General features: G+C 40.0%; 1 protein-coding gene across 2 annotated transcripts in view; it reads right to left on the reverse strand.

The window, feature by feature from the left end:
• jam3b (junctional adhesion molecule 3b) overlaps positions 1 to 20,417 on the reverse strand; it is a 32,080-nt gene that overhangs the window by 8,164 nt on the left and 3,499 nt on the right. The window contains exon 2 of one of the 2 annotated variants that reach the window (XM_029519128.1): positions 15,708 to 15,786. The exons of the other annotated variant lie outside the window; for it this stretch is intronic. The gene's annotated coding sequence lies outside the window, so the exon portion shown is untranslated. The remainder of the gene's footprint in view (positions 1 to 15,707; positions 15,787 to 20,417) is intronic. 2 annotated transcript variants of the gene reach the window in all.

The raw sequence follows: 20,417 nt of genomic DNA on the forward strand, positions 1-20,417 counted from the left end.
ATCTTGCTTCCTCTCCAGAAATGCTTTTCAAACCTCTGCTGTTTTTTGTGCTCTAGCTACACCTCTGATGAAAAGTGACTGAAAGTGGGAATATGATTTAATCCACGTTTAAGTGCTTTTCACTGTCGGCTCACTTATTTTACTCCTGGATAAAATTTCTACTTCTTTCAAAAAATAAAAAATAAAAAAATAAAAAGCCAAACTGCCTCTGGGTTTAATTTTCTAATGCACTGCATATTCTGTGTGATTTTTACCAAAGCTACCTAGGTCAGGAATACCAGAAATAGAACCTGAACCAACATGAAGTTATTCCAGTTGATTCATGTAGTATTGTGACTTTCCATTAAATGCAGCACTGTTTCTTCTTTGGGTCAACAGAGCTGATGGGGTTTACTCCCCTCCCCATGTTCCTTCTTAATTCCAAGAGAATTAGTGAAGATTAGGTGCCTAAGTAAGCTTGACCTAAAGATAAAAAGCTTGATAGGTCTTCCGTGGGAACAGCTGTGTAGGAAAGACATGAAACCCCCACTCAGCAAGACCAGCCAGTGAAGTTCATTGGAGCTTCACCTCCAGCTGATAGATAGGTAGAAACCATCCCACTCACCATCATTCAACTTGGACACAGGCCTTTAATACATGTTGGAGAGGCACACGTGGCCCTGGTCTCACATCCACTGAGTGTTTTTAAAGAATTATTCATAGTTTGTTTTTTTTTCCCTCTGGTTCATATCTGAACAGCTTTGACCTCTCTCTGAGGGGCAGTGTTTTAAAGGATGGCAAAATTATAGCAGATGTCAGTTCAGGACATGACAGTTACAGAACGTAACTAACACATAGGCTGTTGTCATTTGTGTACAACACAAATTCCAAAAAAGTTGGGACACTGTGTAAAATGTAAAACAGGATACATTGATTTTCGAAAAACAAAAAAACAAAACAAAGCATATTTTATTTCCAGTTCAGCCAATTCAGCAGCTGGACTCTTCTCCTGCGAAGCCATGCTGTTGTGATGGATGCAGTATGTGCTTTAGCATTGTCTTGCTGTAATATCCAAGGCCTTCCCTGAAAATGACATTGTCTGTATATGTTGTTCTAAAACGTTTAAGCATTGTAAGCTGCCCCCGCCATAGGCAATACCATCAGAGATGTAGGCTCTAGAACTCTCCGGTAATTACAAGCTGGATGGTCCTGCTCCTCTTTCGTAGGCAGGACATGGCGTCCATGGTTTCCAAAAATAATTAAAAATTTAGATTCACCTAACCAGAGAGAGTTTTCAATTTTGCCTCAGACCATTTTCAATGAGCTTTGGCCAAGATAAGACAATGGAATTTCTGGACTGTGTTCACATATGGCTTTGTCTTTGCATGATACTTTTTTGTGGATTGCAGGGCAAACTTCACTCACAAAGAGTGATTTCTGGAAGTGTTTCTGAGCCATTAAGTCCAGTGGAGAGAAATTCCTGTTTTGAATTTCATTATTAAAATTATTGACTATTTGTGTAGCACATTATCATGAATAGAAGTTATTCAATTTGCTTAACAGAAATAAAAGAAGCATAAAGAGAAAAGTATAAAAACTATTTGGATCATATCTAATCAAAAGGCATTGTTAATGGGTTAAATGAGGGCAATTTCAGCTTGTTCAGCACAGAAAGAAAGAAGACAGAATTTAGCAACTTATAAACAATATGTGAAACCTTGCACTCAGAGTGACCAGCATTTTTCTGTATCTGAGTGGAAGCCAGGAATCCATCTGCCATCAGTTTTTTTCTGGTTTTCCTTATAGTGAAAGTTGCACTACAAGAAACAGCTGGAGTGTCTGGTGAAGTATCTGAGCCTGGTGAAAGTGTTGACTGTGTGTCATGACGGTGTTTCCCATCTCTCCTCCAGTCCATCTTGACACATCCTTCCCTGATCATGTCCGCCTCATCCTGTCTACTTTCTTGTCTCCTTTAATAGCCTCAGAGGTCTCACCCTCATCTCTAATGACAACTATATGTTATGTCATTAGTGTTTTACAACAAAGCCCAGCAGTGTTAGACTGGGTCTACCTGTAAAGTGTGTGCAATGTAGATTATTAGCTTTTAAACCATGCAGGTGCTTAGTGACCTACATATCCCATCATTTTTCTTTTCTCTCTTTCCTCCCCCATTTTAAATTATTGGTTGGACACAGCTGTGTGAGATCTGGCAATCTGGAAATCTGCATCAAAGCAGGTTTTTTTTTCTTCTTTATCTTCCTCACTGCTCCCGTCGTGGGTGCAGGGTTTTCGATGTAATCTTGGTGTAATGCCCTCTTAACATGTCAGGTTTTACATGACTGAATAATACAATAAGCACAGAGGAGCTGGGCTTTTCTTGATGCCTGTACTGTGTAATGCATCCCTCCCTTTCCCGATGTTCCCCCAGGAGACCACAGTTGTTTCCTGTACAGTTGCTTGGTGAATTCAGAGAGGTGAGACTGGTATCAGAAATAGAAGGGTTCAATTAAGCAACCGGTGATATTCCCTATAGTACATCTCCGCCTCATGCCTGTGGAGAATATTCCCACGCCCTTTGAAAGCTCAAACATCAAAGTACAAGCGCACAATTTCTCTACGTATCACACACTCGCCGTGTGAAAGCTCAAAAAACTGATTGCTTGATTTGTACAAAGTCTTTAAGCTGAGCTGGTGAGTAAACAAGCTGTGGATATGGATAACTGTGAGACTGCTGAGTTTGTTTTTATTAGACTTTTATTTATTAATCTCAATGCAGTGTGCATTTCCTTTGGCTGGTAGAAATTTAACAGATACTCTCTGACCAGTCTGTCATATCAGAAACAGGCTTTTCCATCCTCCAAAATGATGTGGCTTTCATAAGTGACATGAACATGCTGTATGCGTCATATGTTCTATTTGCTGTAGAGGCAGCAGTTGCTTAACACCTTTCCACAGGCAATGCAGTATGAGCATGTGCATCCAGACACACGTGTAGAGGCAGACACATGAATATCAGAACATACAGCGCACTCAGCTAATGTTACATGAATAACATGGCCTAGATATCCCCTGATACGTATTCAGCATTCCAATTTAAACTTTGGAAAACAAGCAACCAAGAAAGCCAACAATGACAATGCTGGTGAGGAGCACTTTCTGTCATTGTGCTGCGGGAGACTGCCTGCCGGTTCTTCAATTCTCCAATTATACAGCAAGTACATAAACACATCACCCTATGCCACTTGTTCTCTGGACTGTCTCTGAATGAACTTGTGTAAGAAATAAAAAATTTTAATTAGAAGCATGTTCATCACCACATCAAAAGCTGACAGAAGTCAACAGGAAAACACCCAGCAAGCAAACAAACAGGTAATTAGCAATTTAAATCTGTAAAGCTTACAATAATCTAATGAAGAGTATTCACAAAAACACAAGTCCACGACAAGGTCCAGACCAGTGCCAAACAGTCACATAGAGGTTATTACTTTCATTTTACCATATACAGTACCTCTCTGTAACTTTTGTATTCCTATTTACTGGCATTCGACACATTACTATAAATGTAATACATTAGATACATTAGATTTTAGCAGCAAAGCATAAATAACCAACACACAGTTAAACTTAACTGGTCAAGATGGATGACTGAAAAAAGCATTTTGGACATTTTCTAATGCCTGTTACAACAGGACTCAGTGAAGTGCTTCTTCAACAGAATGTATGAGCTACAGTTTGATATGAGGCTCAACTAATAATTACTTTTATTACTGCAAACACAATCTGATTGTTTATGTTTATTAATTAATTATCATATTATTGTATATAATACGAGTCCATAAAAATGTCTGAATTGAGCAAAAACTGTGTCCAAGAAACGCAGATGATTTACAATGATAGCCATGTTTAGTTTGGCCTTATAAGATATGTGTTTTAAATAAATGTGATACTTGTTGTTTATTGATGGACTAATTGATTAAATTAGTGATAAACCATACATAAAGACTATTTGCACCTACTTGCATTTGTGGTCTCTTAGCACAACTGATTAAGTGCATGAGACAACATGCTGAAACACTGTTTTTGAACCACTGGGACTGTGAAGGTAGATGACCCTGCACATTCTGTGAGCACACCAACTATTGCGTGCTCTTGAACCAACACTAACATGAGCGACAGCCTGCAGCTTGGACTGTTTACATGTAGCAATATATGTGCTGAAAAGGCCAAAAAAGGAGGCAAAAAGCAGCAGAGTTCAGGTGAGATCCAGGGTGGAGAGGAGATTAATTGACACTAAGCATAACATGACCGCGATTATGTGAAGCTGGTCATTTACCAGTGGGTCTCATTATCAGTCTGTCAGTGGGAGGCCTTCAAAATCACTGAATCAGTGCCTGAAGGCTTTAGATTATACACACTATAGAGAAGTCACTAAGTTTTCACACCTTTTCATTTGTTTTCATATTTTGTTATGCTGCACTCGAAAACTATGTGATTGTGATTTTTAGATTATAGTTCAGTTACTTGGAAAATTCTGAAAGACTTACTCCTATGCGAGATACAGGATCTCACAGGTGACAATGCCGATCAGAGTGAAAACCAACAAATGAAACTGATGCAGGGCTCAGGGACATAAGGCTCAAATCTGGAAATTTGAAGCCTCTTAAAGGGATTTTTAAATGTTTGGAAGAAGAAAGACTGTGATGGTCACTCTGACGGAGCTCATTAAATGACCTAAGATTATCAGATCACCTCCACAAATAAAGCCCTATAAGTGACTATGTGACTCAGCCCTTTAGATAGCTCACATTGCTGGATAATGACCTGCCTTTCACAACTTATACTGTGTTAAGAGGCTCCCAGGCTTCTTGTGGGGTTGCACATGTGCATCCCCTGAAAGAGTCTTTGTTGGAATTTTTCTCCTGAAAGCAAACAGAAGCACTTTTAAAATGTGTGAACATTTATGTTCTCATGCAAACTCAGTTACTGTTTTTGGTAGTGAGCACACGACAGCCAAGTTGCATGAAAGTTCATTATGAGCCCTGAGCAAATTTTTTGGGCAAGCCAGAAGAGAGAGAGGACGAGTATTTTAAGGGGAAAGTGTATAAAGGAACAATTTGTGCTGTGAGATACAGACTTGTCTTACAATTACATTAATGTGAGGAAAACTCAATCACAAGCAAAAAAAAAAAAAAAAAAAAAAACTAATATGAATTTGTTTTATTATCATTAACATTTTAACTGGAGAAATTCAAATGATTATTTAGCATAAAACTGATGTATTACAATCAAGTGTGAGTGGTTACTGTTTAAAACCTGAGTGAAATATCATGCCAAGTAACAAACAAACTGAAATGATAGTGAATCCACAGTGAAACAGGCCTTTAATGATAAATCTTTAAACCATGCACTGTAATACTGAGTGGAGGCAAGAGAAAGTTGAACAGCGTATTGCTGAGGCGCTCTCATGTCTTGGATGCTTTACCCTGAGGAGATGCTAATTTCCATTTGATAAAAGTCTATGATGTCAGCTGGGACACAAAGCCTAACAAATTAATTCATAAGAGCATCACATATTACCATAAGCTTCTTTCTGAGAGACGATTACAGCTAGATCTGAGACAAAGCATGCTCTGGTGCTCTAGTTCCCATAGCAATATTGGTGATATTTCCATAGTAACTGGATTCTCTTTCTGTCTTATATCCTGTTTCCCCCTCCCTGTGTACCCCCTCTCCCTACATAGGTGACCAGAGCAAGACAGGACCCCACCTGTTTTCGTAGCTGTGGGTGAAAGTGACTGAGCAGAGCTCTGAAGTCTTCTGCCACAGAAATAGTAACCTCTTGACACAATGACAATGAGGGGGGAGGATTTAGGGCTGAGTGGGCAGGCAGGTTGACCCCAGGTTGTATTGCTACAGCTGTGATCCAGTGAACAGTGTCAGACTCTCTCCAGCCCCATGTGTATGTTCAACTTTCTTCTTTCCAGTCACACCTACTTTCACTTCTGTGCTGTGTGTGTTGTGAGAGCTCTGTAGAACTTCATGGACATGCGAGATTAACATAGAGGAACTATTTGAGAGATAACATAAAACATTTTCCATGTGGGGATGAGTAATCCGTTTGTTTGATCGACTGGGGAAATCACAAGAAAATGATTTTTCATTACATACAGAAGTTTCCATCAGACTTTTGTTGCTCTGAGCCATAGTTGAACTAAAAATTTATCTAAGCCACAAGGCATTTTTCCCCCATCTGAGTTTGCTTTCTTTATCTGTTACATGACTAAAAGAGCCTGTGGGAGCACTGTCAGTCTGGCAGTGGCAAACATGCTGAAAACAGCCAAATTTGTGTCAAAAGGAAGAAGTTTAAGAAAATATATATGAAGACAGGTTGAAACAAAGATAGGGCAAACTGTCTGCTCAGCTGCTGAGCAAATGTCACAATGTTTGAGCTCATGAATGACTAGGCCCTGAACACATCACCAAAGGAGCAGCAAAATGCATGTGTGTATGTGAAAGATGCAGCTATAATAAAACAACATATAAATGTATCACATGGTGAGCAGGACTAGAGTGGTCTGCTGAATTCATGGTTTGCTACATACGGCACGTTGGTATGTGGGTCATAGTTTTTACAGTTGACAGTTTCTTGTAAGAGCAAGTGAGCTAACAAATTCCCAGCCATCCTATTTCTGTGTCTGAGTTGATTGGTAAACATACATCTCATTCATAAAAAATAATGCATTATAATACAATAATAAATAACAATAATTTTAAAGGAATAATTCAGTTTCAATTTCGGGAACTAGAGGTGTTCACTTTCTGGTGGACTGTTAGATGAGAACCACTCTCAGATCTGTATGCTAAATGCAACTCATAATTGCTTTGATTACTGATTAATGTGTTGATTATTTTTCTATTAATTGATTATTAATTGGATAAAGAGGAAAACTAAAAAACAAAACAAAATTTCGGGCAGTCTAGCTGATAAAAAATGGTCTTTGTTTACTTTTCTTGATTAAACTTAAATGCATGTGCATTAGGAGTGCAAAAAAAATGTTAAAATTATTTTGTAGCAGGTCTTTTGGCACAGCTTCCTCGGTCTTCAGTTAAAAGACACTGAATGGTTTAAGTAACTGTAAGAAACATCAAATATTTCATGATCTTGTTTTGTCAAACAAAATCACAAGATGAATTGCTGCCATGCCAAGTGAGATCAGCTGCACATTTGGTAGCTAATGCTGTCTTTTGAAGGCTTTAATGTAAAGTGCTCCCAGACTTTTGAGGATTTAGGTCACGCACTTTTGTCCTAGCTAACTTTAGCCTCCACGCTGTCATGACCTTACCCTTTGCTGTCTCCACCACTTAGTAAGGCAAATAATTTTACAATCAATTTTAATCGGCACATCAATTCCAAGTCAGCAGCTGGTTAGTTTGCCAGAAATATACAGTAAAGCACACGGAAACAGTTTGACTCACTCTGCATACCATCAAATTTAAAACTCAGCAATCAACATTTTAAATCTTCCTCGTTAAATCTGTTTCCTGTTTATAGTCTGCTCAAATAAACTAACTAGACAGTAGACATTAAGAGTGATATTGATTGGGTCATCTATCTTTGTAAAATGCACATTTCCCAAATCCCATAACAGTGTAGCCTGTAGCATGAGGGGAAGATTAAATCACTCTCTGCATATGTATGCAGTGAGAGCATTGAGTGTGGGTGAAAAATGTATGTTGATCATTGGGTGATGTCCTACACAGGATTTTCTTCCACTAACCTTTGTTCCCCTGGTGGATTGACTCATTGTGTCTAACTAAAGGTTGTATCCCTGTATCCATTTATTCAAATGCATTCTATCTTTTCCAGGTGTACTCAAACACACTTTCCCCACAAGGAACACCTTATGTATTCATTTATTCTGCATTTACATATGAATCGCTGCAGGCCCTGATCTTCGGGCCTGATGAGGCCAAGGCCACCCGTGTACCTTACTGCTGGTGAATCCTCTGATCCTCACAGGGTCAACAACTTGGCGTGAGCCAATGAGAGAATGGAGGGTAGTAGAGGAGCCGATGGTGTCACTGAATGCCTGGGAACCTGTCACTTTGTGTCAGTGTTAGTGTCTACGTCTGGCCTGCTCTCACTTTGACCTCAAGCTAAGTAGACTAGTTCACAGGACCGGACCACAGAGCAGGAAAAGCAACTTTTAATCTTCCACCTTAAATGCAGTTCCACTTGCTTTCATGGCAGTCACTGCATTGAGCCACGACTTTTCAACAGCGGACTCTACTTAGGCCAAATTCTTACTATATCACAAGATACAGCTAAAAAAAAAACATAGTACAGTCACTTTATCGGTCAATTTCATGCTTTATCTAAATGATCAAGTGGACAAACCCCTCCTAAACACAGGGCTTTTGTCCCTTCTCACTTGGTGTGAAAGGTGTTCTCCACAATAAGGCCTCCAGAAAGAGCTGACATCTACTTGATGAACTTGATAATGATAAATTTATTCATTCATCAAGTCATGTGAAGCTTCTCAGCCCTCTGATAATCAGATCCTGGCTGCTGTATAAAAATAGTGCTGTTGTTTGGTATCACACTGCCTCTTTACATGGTCCCAGCAGCCATGCATGCCAATGGAGACCTTTGTTTTGTGACACAGTTTCAGGCTGTAGGAGTGAATGAATGCTTAATTATACAGACCAATAGTCTGTGGGTATTGTGATTGAGGACATAATAACCTTCAAACACACACAATGAGGAAACGCAGACCCACATCTATTAACCAAAAATCTAGTCATGAGACCCTCATGGAAAATATGATACACTACAGAGTTATATTTGAGATGCAGTGTAATTCAAGTATTGGACTCTCTGCTGACAGATGATAACCCCTCCTCCTGCTTTCCAAACGTGAATTATTAGCAGCATGAAGATGCCTCTCAATCATGTAGATATGTTTATTCTGTTGTGAAAATGTAAAACATTAAACAAAAATTTCCACAGGTGCCCAACAGATGTCTACTCTAATAGACAGGCTTACTGCATTATTTTCTTATTATTTAAATATTAAAAATAACGCTTACTGCATACTGTGTATAACATTAACAAAAACTTAAATCAAGCACTTAGACTGGGATAATAAAACTATTTTCTGTCAAGATGGTGTTCGATAAAAGAGTCTTAATAGTTCAGCTACAATTTAGCGATGTTGTGAACATTGTGGACATCTCATATCCTTCAAGTAGGCTAGCATTAAAACATCCACTCTCTATTTATGGTGGCTGTCAGCACTAACCCCGTCCCCAGCAGTCTGCTAATTGGGACTCCTACCAGGTAAGAAGAGCAGGCAACGACATTCACAGGCGCCCAATCAAACCTTGACCATGCTTTATGACAGAATAATCGCCTAATCATTCTTTCAGCCCAGGTCAGCCTCTTGAGGAAGACAGTGAGAGCGCCCTGTCAAAACAGATGGAAGCATAAGGCCAAGAGGGTGAACTGGCCTCCCCTGGCGCAGCATCTCTGTTATGCGAACAATCTGACATGCCACACATGTTGGATGTCCAGATGAATTGGGCAGTACCATGGCGTCAGCTTTGCAGAGATCTAACAGGAAGGCAGTAGAGGTGGTGCTGCGAGGTAGGGGGCTAATTCAAGTCACTGCGACAGTTTTTTGGGCTGTAAAAGAGTAATATCCCATGTTTGAATTGGAGCTGCTACCACAAAAATCAGTGTTAAATCACACCACACTCAGCGCCAGAATTAGCTCCTCACCGCACTCTGCACAAATGGCATCAACGGCACTCATTGCAAATGCTTCACATTCTAGTCCAGACTGCCTGACCCCTTCCTTAATCCTAATTAGGAATGCAATTTCCATGCAGGCCTTTTTGAAACATGATGAAAATAAACATTTGTATGACTGCAGCACTGGCTCCTGGCCAGTTTTATTTAGCAATTTTAAAAGTAATTGTGACGCCATTTTAAATGGATCACTAGAGGGGGGATTTATAAAGTGCTATTGCTACTGTGAACTAACCCATATCCTCCCTGTGAGTCAACAAGGAACTGGTCAGAGAATAACGCATCGTGGTAAATCCCTGGATAACATTCAGCTGCCTGTCCCCTCTGTCGCATACACCAAAACCTCCCCCACCCAATCCACACACACAGATATTTTCCTCAATAGAAATATTCACCCATCTCATTAGCTCGCCACAAAGGATTAACCAATAATTCATCTACAACATATAAAGATATGGACATAGTCACATCTGCAGATATCAAGCTAATCTGTTGAGATATTAACGTGGGCATTTTTTTGACAGGCCAGCAGTTCTTTTACCTAATAATGCCCTATTTGGCCGGCACACCAACACAGAGATATGGGGGCAGCTGAACCACTCTGCCACGGCTTTCAGAGATAAGTACTCATTGTTGAGTTTGTGGACAGTGAGCGTAGCTACCACGATGAGCTAAGGCTCAACTGACAACTGAACAATAACACAGCATCACACAGCAGAGACATGTTGACTTAACAGGTCCAAAAGCTTTAATCTGCTTCACTTCCTGCAAGCTCCAAGGATGCCTGCGGTTGGCTGAAAAGAGCTGAACTGAAAGGGTGTTTTTTTGTGCGATGCAGCCTTTGGGGACACACTACCTTTTCACACATCACAGCAAACTTTTATTTTTAATGGTGTTTATGAGTTCAAGCGTGTTTCTACACTATGGGCAGGAGTTAAGTTTTTTTAATAGATCTCATCTAGGCTTGTGGTGATGAAATGACTAAACAACTAAGCAGGAATGCCAACAGACAGCTTTAACAGCGCATTAAAAACACACAAGAGTATCGCCAAATGCACTTGTTTTGGACTGTGTAGTTTCAGATTTGTGGCACTCTGGAGCATAATGTGTGAGATGGCAGCAGGAAGCTCATAAAGTCTTCATAATAGAGCTTCCCAGCAGCCAGTCATCAAGATGCTATCAGCTCTGAAATAGCCGGTCAAGACAAACCCTAGTGTTTCCCAAGTCTACTCTAACAACAGCTCCCCACACCCCGACCTTATTAAATGGCACTTGTTTTCAGCCTGCAACAAAAAGCCTGGTGTATTTGGGGAGGCCTGAATACTGCATTTAGAGATTATGTGTGTCAATTTACATTAACGTTCGTATAATAACTTCATAGCATTTTGTACCAGTTTAAATGGCCCCAAATTTCAGAACACTTAACACAATTTTGGTTTTCTAACAGATGACTCATAGCTAACCTCTTTATTTTCTGAGAGCTGTCCACATGCCATCCAGTTAATTGTGTTCCACAGTGAGTCTACAGCACTTAAAACTTCAATATAAAGTGAAGCTTCTAAACTCTACAAAGTAAACAGATACTGATTAAGGAAATACAGTATGAAGAAGAGATTAGAAAAAGTGTATCAGTAACAAACAGAAGTGAAGAAGTGTGTCTGCTGACTTTGTGAGAGAAAAGTGGAAGTCATTCAGTGTGGTCAGGCGAGAGAGTCGAGGGTCAAACACAATGCTCCTGCAAAGATTTACTCCTTGACAAAGATTTCAAGTCCCTTACAAACTAAGGCAGCTGCTCTGCATGTTGTATAATGCTGTGGGAAGCAATTCTAACTGTTTCATTGTTCCTTAGTAAGCACTAATGTGGAGTACGTGAGGAGGAGAGCTAAGGGTGAGGCCACCAAAAGTGTTTGAGTTTGTGAGAATGACTCGTCACAGGTGACTTGAGCTTTGATAGGCAGCCACAGTCGAGGGAACTGGGAGGTCACTTGATGCCCCTGTGTTTTCAACACAAGACTTTCCCTCAAGAAAGGGCCTGATCATTTACAACAACAGGCACACCTTCTCCTTTGTGTTTATTTGGGAGCCACTCCACCAAGGATACAAATTTGTGGGAATATGTTCATCAGACAACAATTAGTCATCTTGAGGATTTAAACCATGGGGAGTTTTTGGACATTTTTGTTTTGATGTTTTAATTTCCATGTCTGAAATACAGTTAAGGGTGGAGATGGCCTCTGCTATGAGTGTTATACTAAAACCATAAATTCCATTTTGTCAGGCAAATTACTATAAATAAATCATTACAGTTCTTCATTTCAAGAGATAATTTATGAACAATGTGAGCCTGCCATGTTAAAAAAACCCAAACAAAACAAAAAAACTAAACAAAACAAAATGTAATAGGTATTGAGACATTAAAGTGTGCAGTTTTCAACAAACAGCCACCTCAGACAACAAATGTGTATGAAGGCATACTCTAGATTTAAATAGTTTGCACAGGCTGACTGAGCTGGTGAATCAGGAATGTTACTTCAACAACAGCTGGGGAGAGAAACCATCTGAGGCTCCTGCTGACGACCCCTCTTCCTTGAAGCCACACTGCCATCACCTGCTCAGAGAAGAATCCTTGATGGGTTTCCGTGGGAAATACCAGGCTAAAGACTGACTGACTGAACAACCATTTCATGCCACCCATTTTGTTTCCAGGCTGTGCCACCATGCATACAGTCACACAGGACGCAAAGGTGTGTCCTGCGCTGTCTGAGTGCATCTTACTGGTCCGAGAAACAATGGCTAAGTTCCAAAGAGCTTTCATGGTAAGAATAGCAGACAGCTGGTGACCTTAGTCACCTGCTGTCTGTGCTTACGTCAAACTTAACAACTCTGTGCTGTTCCATGTGCTCTGGAATACAATGCTGGATTTTACAATCATCACACACAAAACTTCAATTGAGACAATGATCAAGTTGAATGAAACACACAATGGAAAAACAAAACAAAACAAAACATTTTCAATTAATTATTTTCATGTTCAGTTATCAATCCAGAAATGTTTATTTTAAGAGGATTATGAAGCTTTCTGGTGTTGCCATGCAAAGAAAAAAACTAAAATGTGCACACACCTGGGGCTTGAACAAATAAGAATACCAAAACCCTGTGGTGTTTATCATGTCTTTCATCAGACTTTGACTACCCACACAATACAGATATTCGTTCATTCATTCAGTACCACTTATCTGTTTCCAGGTCACGGGAGGTGCTGGAACCAATCCCAGCTCACAGTAGGTGACAACCTTGACAGTCCATCACAGGGCCAACATACAGAGACAGACAGAGACCATCAACCACTAACACTCACACTCAGACCTATGGACAATTTAGAGTCACCAGTTCACCAGTCTTTGGATGGTGGGAGAAAACCAGAGTACTGCAGGAAACCTACACAAGCACAGGGAGAACATGCAAACTCTGCACAGAAAGGACCCAAGCCTGGGCACCGAACCCACAACATTCTTGTTGTGGGGCAACGGTGCTTGATTCAGATATAACTACAGTAAATGCAGCAAACCATTCACTGATTTATCTGCTTCTAGGAATAATAACTTCCTAACTCAGTACAAGTTAACATTAATCATACCAAGCAGAATATGTCCTTCAGGTACGTAGCTAGCCACCATTATTGTGAGACAATGATATATGGCTCAATGTAGGTTGTGAGGTCAAGTGACCAAAGGACAATCTCGAATGTTAATGTAGAATACAGCTGATGTTGTTACTTTACTGGTTTAGTTTTGCTTCCGATGTCTTCCAAATGCCTAATTTCAATGCCAAGTGCTCTCACCAGGTCCAACTCAATAAGCCATGACCACAGCTGATTGGGAAAACACTGGACCTTGTCTGCTTAAAAATATAGGAATCACCACTAAAAGGAAAGAATACCAGAGCAGGCTATGCTAAACTGGCTATGTCCCTGGGACCTTTACGTTGAATGTCAGCCCATCAGAGCATAGCTCATCCCTAACATCAAAACTGAACTCCACACTGAGCAATGCAACTACACAAGGGGGAGGGAGCCACCCACAGATGCAAACAGTGATGTTCTTGAGTGTTGATGATCTTCGATAAAATGTTACTATTTCTCAGTCCTGCATGAGTGATTCTGAGCAAGGGAGGGGGTATGGGAAGGAGAGGTTGAGCGAGTGACTCATTACACAGAGCAATTGCTGGATGGATGTTGTTCAGAGACACTTGTCAGCACAAAGTTATCAAGGTAAAGGTATTTGGCAAAAATGAATGGGAGTGAGGGAGCTCCAGGTTCAACTCTGGAGTGGCGTGCAGTGGGTGTTGAAATTGGTGGTCTGTTGTATGTTTTTCCATTTGTTCACCTCTCCCAAATAGCGTATTGTCAGGCCTTGTGTGTGCACCATAAACTTTACCCTGGCCGACTAAATGGCTTTTGTTTTGTATGTTTTGTTGTTGTTTTCTATTTTCTCAATGAATTATTTGTTAACTCTTTGCTTTTGTATGCTGAATATTTTAGGACCTGCACATCTGTGCTCTCTGTATTCTTGAGCTATCACAGGAGAATAGTTCTGAGACATGGCTTTATTTTTTCAATTTGAGCGAGATGAGAAACAGCCTCAAACTAATGGAAAATAGCCAAGCACTAGAAAAACAATGTGCAGTTTTGTCTCATCCCTTTTCATTTTCAAAGTGTAAGTACTTTACCATTGGAGCACTTTGAATCAACATCACCATTTTCATCAAGTTGTGTTCAAATGTCAATGATGTTACATGCAGTTATGATTTTCTGTGTCTGTTACTTCTATATTTCTATAAAGTGGAATCCCATCAACTGTGGGGGCCCAGTTATGCATGATTTTTTTTCCCTTTAATTGTTCATCACAAGTGTAATAACTTTATATGAATACAATTTTTAGTGTTAAGAGTTGGCTTAATAAGTAAAAATTTTAAGGTATCAACTAGAACTTTGAGGCACATGAATGCAAGTTCAGGATTGAACACAGATTTTTTATTTTAATGTTTTGTTCTTTTACTGTTAAGGTACATGCGCATAAAAAAACTGCAGCCAGTCTACACTCTAAAATTTCTCTAACTTAAATCATGGCTTGAGTTATTTCAGTTCCAAAAAAGAAAATGGGAAAGAGAAAAAAAATTATGATGCCCTGATAATTATAGTCCCAAGAGCAATTCTCATGTTTCTTACAATGTTACTTTTTAAGATCTGATAATGACCATTGTATAAATATGTTAAACTGACTTGAAACTGGGAGTTGCCTTGTCAAAGGAAATGACAGAATAGATAACATGGTAATTTCAGGAATAACTCCACTTTCTTAGAGGATGCAAGGTTTAATTTAAAAAATTTTGCAATCTAGTTTAATTACAAAAAAAATCAGGAAATCCCTCAACACAGACGGGTTGTGGAATATTCACTAGCTCATCCTATTTTGATTCCCTGCACTTCCCTCTTCTTGTTTTCCATCATTTAGTCATGGTCAGTGCAGACTGAAGTGTTTGTATATATGTCAAAAATACTGTGGACAGCCTTTTTAATGTCAACAGCTCACCTAATCCTCTATTAAGTGTGTGTGGATAGAATTTTGAGAAAGTCTCAACTTAATACTTAAGTCTGTGATCAGCTTTGAGGCTCCAGCCTGGCCAATTTGAGTGACCTGTTAAAATGATGGCAAATGCCAGCCAAACCACTGAGTCATGGTGAAATCCACCCAAATTACTTCCTTCTCTTTCCTGTCTGTTGCTTTCTATGACACATGAACCAAACAGATCCACACGCATAGCCCCACCAATGGAGCTCAGACAGGGGCCAGCCACTGCGTTACAAACTCATCTCCTATGTCTGGAATCCTGACAAGTATCTGAAGCACTCACTTACCCAAAGTATGCCCTCACACACATGTGGCAACAGTGCTGTGTATGTTGAGCGTCTGCACTGGCCTGGTTCACAGCAGAGCCTGAAAAGCATGGACAATCTGAGTACTCCTGATCTTTTATGACAGAATCAGGAAATTCCATTAATGCTCCTGGATATCAGCCATTTTAGCTCTCTTTAAGTATTTATTGCGGCTCCATTCATCAATACCTCAAATGAGGTTAGTTCTTCACACAGCTAATGAGGAGAAGGAGGAGTACTCATCATCACGTCTGAAATTTTGTCCTTTTCTTTGGTCTAATAGCCACTGGTTTAGGAGATCAATAGCATTCAGATCAATACCATTTGGATAACTTTCTGCTAAAAGTGCTATCAATTCCAGTTCAATCTCAACATATTTACCACTATGCAGCCCAGAAGGGATAGGCCTCACACCATATGGCTAGATAGTCTGGTTGCAATCTGTCAACTCTATCTGTCCAGTCAGCTGAATGCACACTGTACGTCTGAGAACTAAAAACATTACGTGTATGGCTGTCTAGTTTAGTTTTAAAAAATCTGTTAGATTTTGGAAAATTAGGCTCATTATCTTTTGTAAGATGAATTAGATGAGCAGATCAATTTCCATTTAATGTCAGTAGGTAACTCTAGAATAAAGACAAGACAGGAAACCACTCTCCAACATGATAAATTCTGCCTATCAATACCTTTTGCATTGAATAATTGACATGTTTCTTAGATCTGTGCAATTCGCCATTTTAACCCTAACCCCCATCCGACAGACTCCAGGAAGTAAGTCCCAGCCAGAAGTAGTCCAACCAACATCCTTCTCTTTGAGAAATAAAGAATTGATGTTTTTAAAACTTTTGTCCTGTTTTGCAGTTTAAAGTAATGCTTAAACATGGTCAGAGGACAAACTATTCAGGTGCATTTTGTTGCCTTAGCTTGTTCGTTGTGCTAAGCTAAGATAACCGATGGCTGTCTGTAGCGTCATATTTAAAACACACATGTGAGTGTGTAATATTGTCAGAGAGTAAATGAGCATATATCTCATATATGTAAGTAGATTTTGCTTTAATGTAAGGATAACATATTTTGGGCAAAACAAGAAAAGTTCCCCATGTTGTAATGTCAAAGTGAGATTTGACTTTGAATAGAATCAAACTCCTGAGCTAAGACAGCAGCAGCAAACATTGGAAGACTAATCTAACCAAAATCTAATTTGTGATTTATTTTCATCGCCAGCAGTCTCCCATATGATTTCAGGAAGAACTTGAGATGCAATGGAAATGGCTGCAGATAATTTGATGCTGTGCTTTCACCATAATGTACCTCCAAAGTGACTGTGACACTGAACTCGTAAGACAATATGTGACTAGCATGAAATGTTTTACCAAGAAATCCAATGGATCACTACTATTACTGTGTTACAGCTAGACAGACACACACAACGTAATCATTACTAATAAGCCAGTTGGATGAACACCAACATTTCTGTGTGAAGTCTTACCCCAAGCTCTCTTAAACCCCCTCAGTATTAACCCTAACCCTAACCCAGTATGCAGCTACCTAGTCTTGCTCACACAGGTATGTACTTCCAAACACGTTTGAGTAACATGTAGGCGGAGTTGGGGTATCGTCTTGGGTATCCAGTACTCAGTATGCCCCATTTTTCAGCGCTTGGTAACAGTGGCCGACACCTGGTATGACATAGACTAGCAACACGGAAAGTGAGCGACGTTCCCTTGCATCATCTGCATCTCCCACAGATGCAGCTTGGCTTGAAAAGCTCTCACTGCAGCATATATGTCTGTGATCACACAGTCCCAGACGTTGGAGGTTTAACTCAATGAGATGGTTTGATATGTCACAGAAAAATGCCAGTTCACATAGCCACTTTTCATCCCGTAACACCATGGTTCCTTTCCCTTTGCACTCCATAAACTTACAGATTTCTTCATGCAACCCCAAAAATCTGTTGAGCATTTTCGTGCGACTTAGCCAGCATACCTCTATGTAGCACCCAAATACCTGCAGGCCAATTCTGATGGATATAAAATATTATCTTGAGGGGCAGGATATAATTGTCCTGCGGGCCTTGAGTTTGACATGTCTGGTCTAGCAGAATTGGTGCTGTTTAACTGAATGCATGCTCATTGTAATAACTACAGCTTATTGCAGTATTGTTACCAATCACTCACACAGGTCAGATGATTTTCATATACCATGCACTGCAGCTTGAGTCTTATCTCCTGAGGAGACCACTGAGTGAAAGTGGCATCAGTGCCTCCATCAGGATAAGCATACTTCAAAGATAAGTGCACTCACACCAGCCAAAAGTAATTTTTCTTCAGCGTCCTTCTTCGACCTTTTCAAAGAAGCAGGGCAATATGTTCAACTTCTCTAAGTGGTGGACAGCCAGGCAACACACTTATAAACACAATTGTTTTCGTGATCATTCCGAATTTCCCCTTAAGATCTTTCTAATAATGTGACTATGTGTCATCAAATAGATTGAATTCCACTTAACTGGTTATTCAATGTAATCCAGAGAAGGAAATTTACCTAAGACAGAGAAATAAAAAACAAAACTCCACATATAATTTCTGATGAATAGATCAGAGAGATTGTGGAGTCATACTTCTTCTAACCTTTCACTTTTTCAAAATCTTGTGGAAACTTCATGTCTCCATGACAGTCTCCATACTTTATTTATTTACCACTCAATACATGTTTTGTCTCATTATCCTGGCAGATTTATAATTGTTGGGCCGATGGTTTGGAATGAACTGTGATCAAACACCTGAGGTTATCAGATGACTGCCTTGTGGTTATTTTTAGATGGTAATTGCCCCTTTGTTACAGCCTAGTAAACAAAAGAAGAATCCACAGCGATTATCTGGTTATGACTCTCAGTGGGAGCACAGCCTCCAGCTTTTTCCTCTCTGACCCGACAGCAGCTCAGCCACATCTAGTTCATTGCCTCTGCCATGTCATTAATGAAACTCCTAATTATTTTGCTAAGCTGACAGCATCCCAATGTTTGATCGATGGCGGTCTCTTTTGACCTATTGATGTACTCAGTATGCAGTGAACAGCTATTGCACTTTCTCCCTCCAGGGACCATGTGACCACAGATAAAGATCATCAAACAGGAAGCCACTCTGGTGCTACCCTAGGCTCAGACAGTCTTAAAGCATCTTGAAGCTTATCCTATTGATCTAGTGTAGTCTAAACACTGAATAATAATGCCAAAAGCAAACAACCACTTTAGCCTGCAATTGGTCAGGAACCATCATTTCTAAGAACAAATTTTCCTAAACAGGATGATAATTAACTCCATTTTCTCATGAACCACTTTCTTGTCCTAACCTCTGGTTGCAATTTTCACAAAGTTTTCGGATAAAACCATACAACATTCCATTTCAACACATTATAATATTTTCACATGGGCTTTTAGGCAGGTAATGCCTGGTGCTGTTTCTAGTTTATGGCTCTTGCACATCATAGTCTTATTGACATTTAAAACAGGCACATGCTGTTGCCATTTCTGGAATGTGAGTGTGTTATTGTTTGCCTTTCAAGCTTAGCATCTTCCTGCAACTGAAAAATTATAAAAGTTGGTGAGGAATCCTTCTCAATTTTGTCTGCAAATGTATCACCACACTCAACCTGCTTTATAAAAACCTTCAACTTGCAACATTGCTGAGCTTTCTTCAAAACCACCCCCTTTCACATTTGACTTCATCCACAGGAGTTCCTTTTATCTCTCAGGAAAACAGGTGGTTATGATTGTTAGTCAGTGTGCATATGATGAGAAGGATTTTCCCTCCATGTGTTTCGTATTTGGAATGCTGCATTTGCTTATGTGCACCCTCAGGTTTGGGAAGGACACAGCAGATATTTCTGGTTACGCCTTCGACGCCACTCAAAACACCACCACCCACTCCTCCTCAGCTGTTTCAGATCATTCCACAGTGAGAGCCATGTGCTGGTGTGACTTTATCCCACGGAGGGACTGTTGTTGCACGTCCATCCACGTGGATGACTACACTGACTTAGAAGTGATTATAAAATTTGGATCTTGAAGAAAATTACATAGCTTCCAGTTAGGTAATAAGTATAGGCCAGCCTATCGTAACTGCAGAATTTCCTTTCTGATCTGAGACCAAAACCACAGCTATGATGAATGTGTTATGCTATCGACACTCACTCAGAGATGCATGTGGAGCTTCTAGAGCTTCTAAGCAGTAAGAGACTTTTCTGTTTCTCTGTCCTTGTTTTGTGCTGCCATTTACTGTCTTTGCAGTAAAATGTCAGACTGTATATGACTTGCCCACAGGGGCTGTGCATGCCATTCAGAGAGTGCTTCAAACATTTGCTCACAACCTTTGGGTCGGTAGGAAAAACATCTGACAACATGCACCTCCGAGGGGAGCCACCACCAGCAGTCATCTTTGAGGCACTCTGACTCCTGCCATTCCACACTGCTGTGCCACACATGTCAAACAAAGAGTGAAGTGCCAGTTGGCTTGAGTTTAGGCAAATGTGTAGGCAAGAGGAGACTGGGTAACGTCATCCAATCAGCACAGCAGTTTTGCGTGAGCCAGCTGATGTTAAAAGCTTTCTGATTGATGCAATGACTTATCAGCAGAGAACACAGGAGGCTAAACAACAGTCCAGTGAACAGATTTCGCCCTTATCTTATCCATT

Source organism: Echeneis naucrates, chromosome 14 (assembly GCF_900963305.1).
Source record: "Echeneis naucrates chromosome 14, fEcheNa1.1, whole genome shotgun sequence".
NCBI lineage: Eukaryota > Metazoa > Chordata > Actinopteri > Carangiformes > Echeneidae > Echeneis > Echeneis naucrates.